At 37.6% G+C, this 8,428-nt stretch overlaps 1 non-coding gene across 1 annotated transcript; it reads right to left on the reverse strand.

Annotated features, from left to right (window-relative positions):
- Positions 1-1,483: 1,483 nt before the first annotated feature.
- Positions 1,484-1,590, reverse strand: LOC122070092. The gene has a single exon (XR_006137667.1). It is a non-coding gene; the product is annotated as a small nucleolar RNA R71 (small nucleolar RNA).
- Between the last annotated feature and the right edge of the window lie 6,838 nt (positions 1,591-8,428).

Genomic DNA, 8,428 nt, shown 5'->3' on the forward strand with positions numbered 1-8,428 from the left:
TCCTTTAGTAGTCTTCTCTCCCCCCTCTCATTCCCTCTTCTAACTACCCTTTCTTTCTTAATTTAGGATTTTAATTTCAGTCGTTATATTATTGCTATCCCTTTCCCCCAAGGTTCATGGCTAGTGTATGTGTTGGCTTTGCCCCTCCTAGCCATAGAACGATCATTTTATTGTTTTTATTTTAATTGTCTCCCTTTCCCTAAAGCCAAGTAGAGTAACCCTTATAAGAGTGACTCTCTGGTCAAGTAGGGAAGCTCATATTATGATGCATCCCTCGGACTAAGTAGGGAAACCTACTTGTGAGTCTCTCTCTAGTTTTATCCCCTTTCTTTTACTTTATTTTTATTTCAGCATTTTTTCCTTCATTGCTTTTTAATTACGTGGGGTGTTTATTTTTAGCTATTTATTTATTTAATTTTAATTGCGTGGCTTGCGTGTTTAAATTCTTAGATGACGAATGGTTAGGACGTTGTTTTAGATACATATGTTTAGGACGGTAATTAGAATTAGATCACAATCATTAATCAGTTCACTTTCACATTGTTAAAAGAAGCAAAAAAATAAAGTGGCTACTCTCCCTGTGTTCGACCCATAGCTATACTGATCCATATGCTTGCGGTTACATTTTAAATTCTCAAATAAGTTTTTGGCACCGTTGTCGGGGAGACAGTTCCATGTTATTTTTTACTTTCTTTTGGTAAATCGGAGTGCTTTGTTTGCTTTGTTTTGTTTTTCCTTTTCTTTTATTGAATTCCTGAGAAGAACTTGCAATAATAGTTGTATCGATGGAGGTCGCCATGCCTCATAGTATGATAAAGACAGGTTTCACCCTATAGCAATACCTCAGGAATTAATCTGAGCAACCCCGGATCCCTACCGGTAAGCTCCCAAAAAGCTAAAAAAAAAAATAAAAAAATATCAAAAAATCATAAAAAAAAGTTTTGCTATCCATTCTTTTGTGCTTGTCTTACTCTAGTTGTGGGTAGTTTTCTGTTGCATGAGTGTTAGGTATGTACGAAATACTAAGAATCGGTTAGAAAGAAGAGATTCAACAAGTAGTGACCTTATACATTTGCTCTCTTTAAAACCTTTCAATATGGGAGACCAACATCAAAACCCTTCACCTAACTCTCTAAAAGATAGGTTCTACCCTGCTAGAACAGCTCAACCTTCCTGCATAGTTCTGCCATAAGCCCAGGGTAATAATTTTAAACTCAAATTTCAATACATCATTATGTTGCCCCACTTCCATGGGTTGACCTCTGAGGATGCATACCTATTTCTAATGGAATTTGAAGAGGTATGTGTTCTAATAAAGATCCAATAGCTTTCTGATGATGCTATTAAGCTTAGGTTTATCATTTTTGCATTAAAAGACTAAGCTAAAAAGTGGTTGTATGGGTTACCCACAAATTCCATTACCTCATGGGAACCGTTCACAGTTGTCTTCCTTAAGAAGTTTTTCCCAATTCATAAGACCAATAAGCTTAGAAGTGATATCCTTCAGTTTAGGCAAAAACCTAGTGAGTCCTTTTCCAAACTTATGGAGAGATTCAAGGATCTACTCCAAGAATGCCCTTACCATGGCCTAGACTTATGGCATTTATGTCAAATAATTTATGAGGGTATTGATTACCCAACTAAACAAATGATAGATTCTATGTGCCCTGAGGGATTCACATCCTTTACAGATGAAGGAAAGGCATGAGAATTCTTACTTGACTTAGCTAACAAAGCTCATGAGTGGGAATCAACCCAAGAGAGTGACAGAACCATAGGAGGGAAAGGATATTTTTTAGATGGGATAGTAGCCTAGGAAGCCCATTTGGATATTCTAATCAAGAGGATTGAGGCTATTATTCCTAAAGAGCCATCATCAGTCAATTTGGTTAAGATTTGTGCTTGGTGCCAGTCCCTTGGACATGTCATAGAAGAATGCCCCAACACCTTTGGGGGTGCTTCTAATGATAGTGTTAATGCCTTATACCAGAATAATCTATATAGTAACACTTACAATCCAGGATGGAGAAATCACCCAAATTTCTCTTGGAATTAGGGCAACCAAGCAGGGCCTTTCAATTTTCATAATCAAGGTCAACCTGGACCCCAAAGGCCTCCCTTTTCACAACAATCTTTTTCTCAAAATACTTTTCCTAGGTCAAATGTACGACCTTAGGCTTTCGCAGGACCCCTCTCCTATCATCTTATTAGCAACCCCCTGGGTTTACCAACATTGGAGAGGCAAGTAGAATAAGTGACTTGAAAAAAAAATATGGCCCTCCTCATGACAAGCCATCAAAATCTTATGAGAGAACTCACCCAAGTTATCTCAATTATGTGTGAGAGGGAGAAAGAAACTTTACCTAGTCAACCAGAGCCTAACCCTAGGCATCATCAACCTATTAGTTCACAAGCACCAACTAATGCACCACTGAATATAGTACAAGTCAAACCCAACAAGGGCCCTCTAACCAATGTAATGTTATTTATGCCCTTAGGAGTGGAAGAGAGTACCAACAGAGTGTTTCTAAATCTTTCCCATCTATTACTCCTTTTAACTCTCCTTCAGTTGAGGACACAAGTGTGCCTCTTGTTCCAGGTTTGTCTGATGAACCTTTTGAAATTAAAGATGATTTGGTTGAGGAAACCAAAAATGATTATTCTAAAAAAGGGCAAATCCCTAACAGTCCTTATGTTCCTCCTGTCCCATTTCCTAATCGCTTGATAAACAAAAAGAAGATTGCTTCCATGGGTAAAATTTTAGAAGTCTTCAAAAATGTAGAAGTGAACATCCCTCTTTTGGATGCCATATCCCAGGTCCCCGCCTATGCAAAGGTACTGAAAGATTTGTGTACTCACAAACATATCACTAGTGTGCCCAAAAAAGCATTCTTGGTAGGTAACATTAGTTCCGTAATTACTCAGCCTATAGCAGCCAAGTATAAAGATTCAAGGAGCCCTACCATATCTTGTGTCATAGGCAACACCTACATTGAGCAAGCCTTACTTGACCTTGGCCCAAGTGTGAATCTTTTACCTTACCATGTGTACAAGCAACTAGGATTGGAAGAATTGAAAGCCATTGGAACTACTCTTCAGTTGGCAGATAGGTCTGTTAAGATTCCTAAAGGGATGGTTGAGGATGTCATACTAAAGGTGGGGGAATTTATTCTCCCTGTTGATTTCATTGTGTTAGATACCAAGCTCTTCTCAACCAAGGATGAGATCCCAATATTTCTAGAAGGATATTCTTGGCTACCAGTAATGCATTAATCAACTGCCGGAATGGTTTACTAAGGTTATCTTTTGGCAACTAAATTGTTGATTTTAACATGTTTAGGATAGGCAAGCAACCACATATGGAAGAAGAGATCAATATGCTTGAGGATTTTTCTGCATTTTTTTGATGATTTAATTACCAACTTTGATATTGATTTGGATTCAGAATTCTAAGAGTGTATGGATGAGTTGGATGATGACAGTAAAAATTTATTTTCTGAAGTCTTAAGTCTTCACACACTTGTGGAGCACTTCGGACCCCTTTCCAATTCCATTACTAAACCTTCCATAGTTGAGCCCCCTAAACTAGATCTTAAGGAGTTGTCATCTAATTTAAGGTATGCTTTCCTAGGGCCTGACCAGACTCTTCTTGTAATAATTTTTTCAAATTTGACTTCTAGCCAGGAAGAGGAGTTACTTAAAGTGTTAAAAGATAATAAGGAAGCCCTAGGTTGGACCATGGCTAATATCAAAGGTATAAGCCTTTCTATTGTGTAACATCATATAGATCTTATGGACGATTCCAAACCATCCATGGAACCCCAAAAAAGATCTAACCCAGCGATAATAGAAGCCATTAAGAAAGAGATCCTAAAGTGCTTGAATCATGGAATAATTTATCCTATTTTTGACAGCCAATGGGTAAGCCCAGTTCACGTAGTGCCTACGAAGTCTGGGGTGATTGTAGTTCCCAATGCCAAAAATGAACTAATTTCAACCCGTGTCCAATCAGGGTGGAGAATGTGCATAGACTACAGAAAACTTAGTGTGGGAACCTGAAAGGACCATTTCCCATTGCCATTCATTGACCAGATGTTAGAGAGGTTAGCTAGACATGAATATTATTGTTTTCTTGCTGGATATTCTGGCTATAACCAGATCGCAATTGCTTTAGAGGACCAACATAAGACCACTTTTACATGTCTATATACAACATTTTCTTACAGGCATATGCCCTTTGGGCTTTGTAGTGCCCCTGCTACGTTCCAACGATGCAGGATGAGCATCTTTTCTAACATGGTTAAAATATTCTTAGAAGTATTTATGGATAACTTTTCAATCATGGGAATTCCTATTCTGAATGTCTTCATCATCTTTTCCTAGTTTTGAAAAGATGCATATCTAAGAATTTGGTTTTGAATTGGGAGAAATGTCATTTTATGGTTAAATCTGGTATTATTTTAGGCCATATAATATCCAAGGAGGGAATTAAGGTAGATAGAGCCAAAGTAAATTTAATTGATAATTTACCACCTCCTCAATCTGTTAAGGACATCCAGTCTTTTCTAAGGCATGCAGGCTTCTATAGAAGATTTATTAAGAACTTTAGGCAGTTAGCCCAACCTCTCACTTCATTACTTACCAAAGATCAAACTTTTGAGTTTTCTAATGAGTGCCTAAAATCTTTCAAACAGCTTAAGAAGAAGTTGATCAATGCACCCATTGTTCAACCACCTGTTTGGACTGAACCTTTTGAACTGATGTGTGATGCTTCGGATTTTGCCATAGGAGTGATTTTGGGTCAAAGGATTAATAAGTTTCTCACTGTCATTTACTATGCTAGTAGGACCTTAAATGATGGACAACTCAATTATACAACCACTGAAAAAGAATTTTTAGGTATTGTATTTGCATTAGAAAAGTTTCGGTCTTACTTAGTTGGTTCACATATGGTGGTGTATACTGATCATTCTGCTCTTAGATACCTAGTTCAGAAGAAGGATGCCAAAGCCCATCTCATTAGGTGGGTTTTACTTTTGCAAGTGTTTGATTTAGAAATTAGGGATAAGAAATGAGTTGAAAACCTAGTTGCAGACCATTTATCCTGGCTTCCCAATTCCTTGACTATCGATTCTCCAGTCAACGAGAACTTTCCAGATAAACAGTTATTTGCAGTGCCAGTGAACCATGGTTTGTTGACATTATCAACTTCTTAGTTTTAGGTGTGACTCTGGATTAGTGGTCCACCCAAGATAAGTATAGGTTTTATTCCCAAGTTAAGCATTTTTTTCTGGGATGATCCTTATTTGTTTAAGATATGTCCAGATCAGATTATCCGATGATGTGTTCCTGGTCATGAGTAACATTCCATTCTCTCTTTTTGCCAAGATTATGCATGTGGTGGACACTTTGGACCTAAGAGGGCTACCGCAAAGATTCTCCAATGCAAATTTTATTGGGCCACTCTTTTAGAGATGCTTTTGATTTTTCCAAGGCTTATCCCACCTGCTAGTCTTTTGGCCGTATCAATAAGAGGAACATGATGCCCTTCAACCCTATTTTGGTAGTTGAGATCTTTGATGTATGGGGCACCGATTTTATGGGACCATTTCCTAATTCCTTTGAAAATTTGTACATACTTTAGGCTGTTGATTACGTTTCTAAATGGATAGAGGTCATACTTTGTATATCTAATGACCAAAAAGTGGTGGTCGAATTTTTCAAAGAGAACATTTTATCTCGCTTTGGTGCACCACGTGTAATAATTAGTGGGGTACTCATTTTTCTAATCTGCCTTTTGAGGCCTTAATGAAAAAGTATGGGATCACCCATAAGTTATATACCCCTTATCACCCCCAAACTAGTGGCTAAGTGGAGGTGGCTAATAGGCAGATCAAACAAATCTTGGAGAAAACTATTAATCCCAACCATAAGGATTGGTCTCTTAGGCTCATTGATGCCTTATGGACCCATCAGACTGCATTCAAGACCAACCTTAGTCAGTCTCCCTACCATTTGGTGTATGGAAAAGATTGTCACTTAGCAGTTGAGTTGGAGCATAAGGCCTTTTGGGCCATCAAGAAGCTCAACTTTGATTTCTCTGATGTGGGAATTCATCATAGGCTCCAACTATCTGAGTTGGAAGAACTTAAGAATGATGCCTATAAAAGTTCTAGGATTTACAAGGAAAAGACCAAAGCTTTCCATAATAAGCACATTCTGCATAAATCTTTTACAATTGGTGATAAGGTCTTATTGTACAACTCTCGATTGCATCTTTTCCCTGGTAAGCTTAGATCCAGATGGGATGGGTCATTTATTGTCCATAATGTATATACCCATGGGGCTGTGGAGATTCTGAATCCAGGAACAGAGGTAATTTCGAAGGTTAATGGTCAGTGTTTGAAACCGTTCCTCGAGTTTCCTACTATTGGTAGTGAAGAGGTCATAGACCTCCATCAACCTCTTTACACTAATGACTAAATTTTAATCAGGTATGACCCCCTTGCATTGTCTTTGCTTTTAATTCTTTCCATGCATTGAGGACATTGTATGACTTAAGTGTGGGGGAGGGAAACCAGTTTTTGTTTTTTTCACTTGGTTTTGTTTTTTTTTTCTTCTTATTTTTGAGCTTGCTAAGGATGAAGGCCTACTTTGGCTTTTGGCTGTTGAGAAGAAAGAAACAAGCCTGTGTCTTGAGATGGGACTTTCGTTTGAAAAATAAGAGACCCTTGTTTTATGGTGTTGGACCATATGTAAGTCTATGGGTTCCTTGTACTTTTGAGTTGGACTTGAGACATTCCTTTTAATTTGGCATGAGTTGACAAATGCACAATTTTAAATGAAGTGTGAAATGCAATATAAAGAAGAATAAGAGTTGATTCCCTTGGAACTAGACAGGGCATTGTACCTCAAGAAGTGTGGTGTCTTGATCGAAAATCCTAGGGAGGAAACTTCTGAAAGAACTCTAGCATCACTGTTTTTGTGGGCATATAAAAAAAGTGAAGCTACATAGTAACTTGGGTGTCTGGTGTTTGCTCCACTATGTCATTCAGGCCAAAGGTAGTGGAGTAGAATTGAGTTTATTAAGCGAAAAAAGGAGAAAAAAATGTGCAAATGTCATTAATGCTAGGTAACATGTTTAGTCAAAAACACTCCAATGCCTTAGTCATTGGTTCCCTATTTCTTCACAAGTGGTTTTACCTTAAGATAAGGATGTTTTGAAGAGATGAAGTGAGTTCCAAATTAAGAAATATGCTAGTGCCTGGAATTGATAAAGGGTAATAAAAGTTTAAGTGTGGGGGTCCCTTGTAAGAGGAATTATCTTTGCTCTGGATCGGTATGGCCCTTACCTTTAGCCAAGGTTGAGATTTATTTATTCTCAATTTCGGGTGTATATTCACTGCAAACACCCACGAGACACAACTCATCCACTAGGGGGTGACCTAGTGGTTTAAAGGCTTGTTGCACATGCTAAGTGCAACCGTGATTCCTAAGAAAGTGAGTTAGGTTTTTTGTTTTTATTCATTTTCTTTTTGTTTTGCTCGAGCACTAGCAAAGTCTAAGTGTGGGAGAATTCTGATGAGCACATTTATGTGTGAAATCTAGTGTAGAAAAATATGTATTTTATATATTTAAAATGGAGCAACCTTGGGTTTTACTCTCTTTTTGCAGGTTTTATATTTTCAAGGCCTAAAGGACTATCGGGCACTATATCTCCAATTTTATACATAAAAAGGTCCTATTTCTTTTTATGGTTGCCAAGAGGACAAAATTTTGAGGAAGATGGATGTGTTCAATTGCAAGTACACATTCGTTTGGTCAACCATGCAAGTGATTATTCTTTTTGGACCAGAAAAAGAATAATGGATCAGAACTGAACCGAGATGCAGAACCATCCCATCTGCAATTGTCCCAAGGGTATAAAGAATATTCCAAATACTAACAAGGATCGATGGACCACATCCTTAAGTGATTGAAGATTCATTTTTGGTAACAACAACTACCTAGCGTAGTTGGTGAGTTGTGGTGTGCAAAATCCCTTACTTATTAGGAGGTTTCAAGTTTGAACCTCTTAGTTGTCATTTTGTTGATATTTTTTTTAGAAGATTTTCTCTCTCCTACTCATCATTTAAAAGAGGTCGGCCAAGATGTTTGTACGCAAGTTTGAAGAAGAGAGAGAGAAAATAAAGAAAAAAAATCAGAAAGAAGAGAAAAAAAAGAAAAGACAAGGGCATGGATGGAATTTTCCATTAAAATAGAATATTTTCCAAATCCAAGCAAGAAAAATCAGCTAAAGGGGGTTTCTTGTGCAATAAGAGCAAGAAAAATAGAAAAATGGAAAAAAATAGGAAAAAAAAAGGTAAGAAAAATCATGGGAGATCTCTCTCCAGAGGTTTTCTCTCTTCTCTCCCGTCCACTTCATCAA

This window comes from Macadamia integrifolia, unplaced genomic scaffold (genome assembly GCF_013358625.1).
Source record: "Macadamia integrifolia cultivar HAES 741 unplaced genomic scaffold, SCU_Mint_v3 scaffold821, whole genome shotgun sequence".
Taxonomy (NCBI): Eukaryota; Viridiplantae; Streptophyta; class Magnoliopsida; order Proteales; family Proteaceae; genus Macadamia; species Macadamia integrifolia.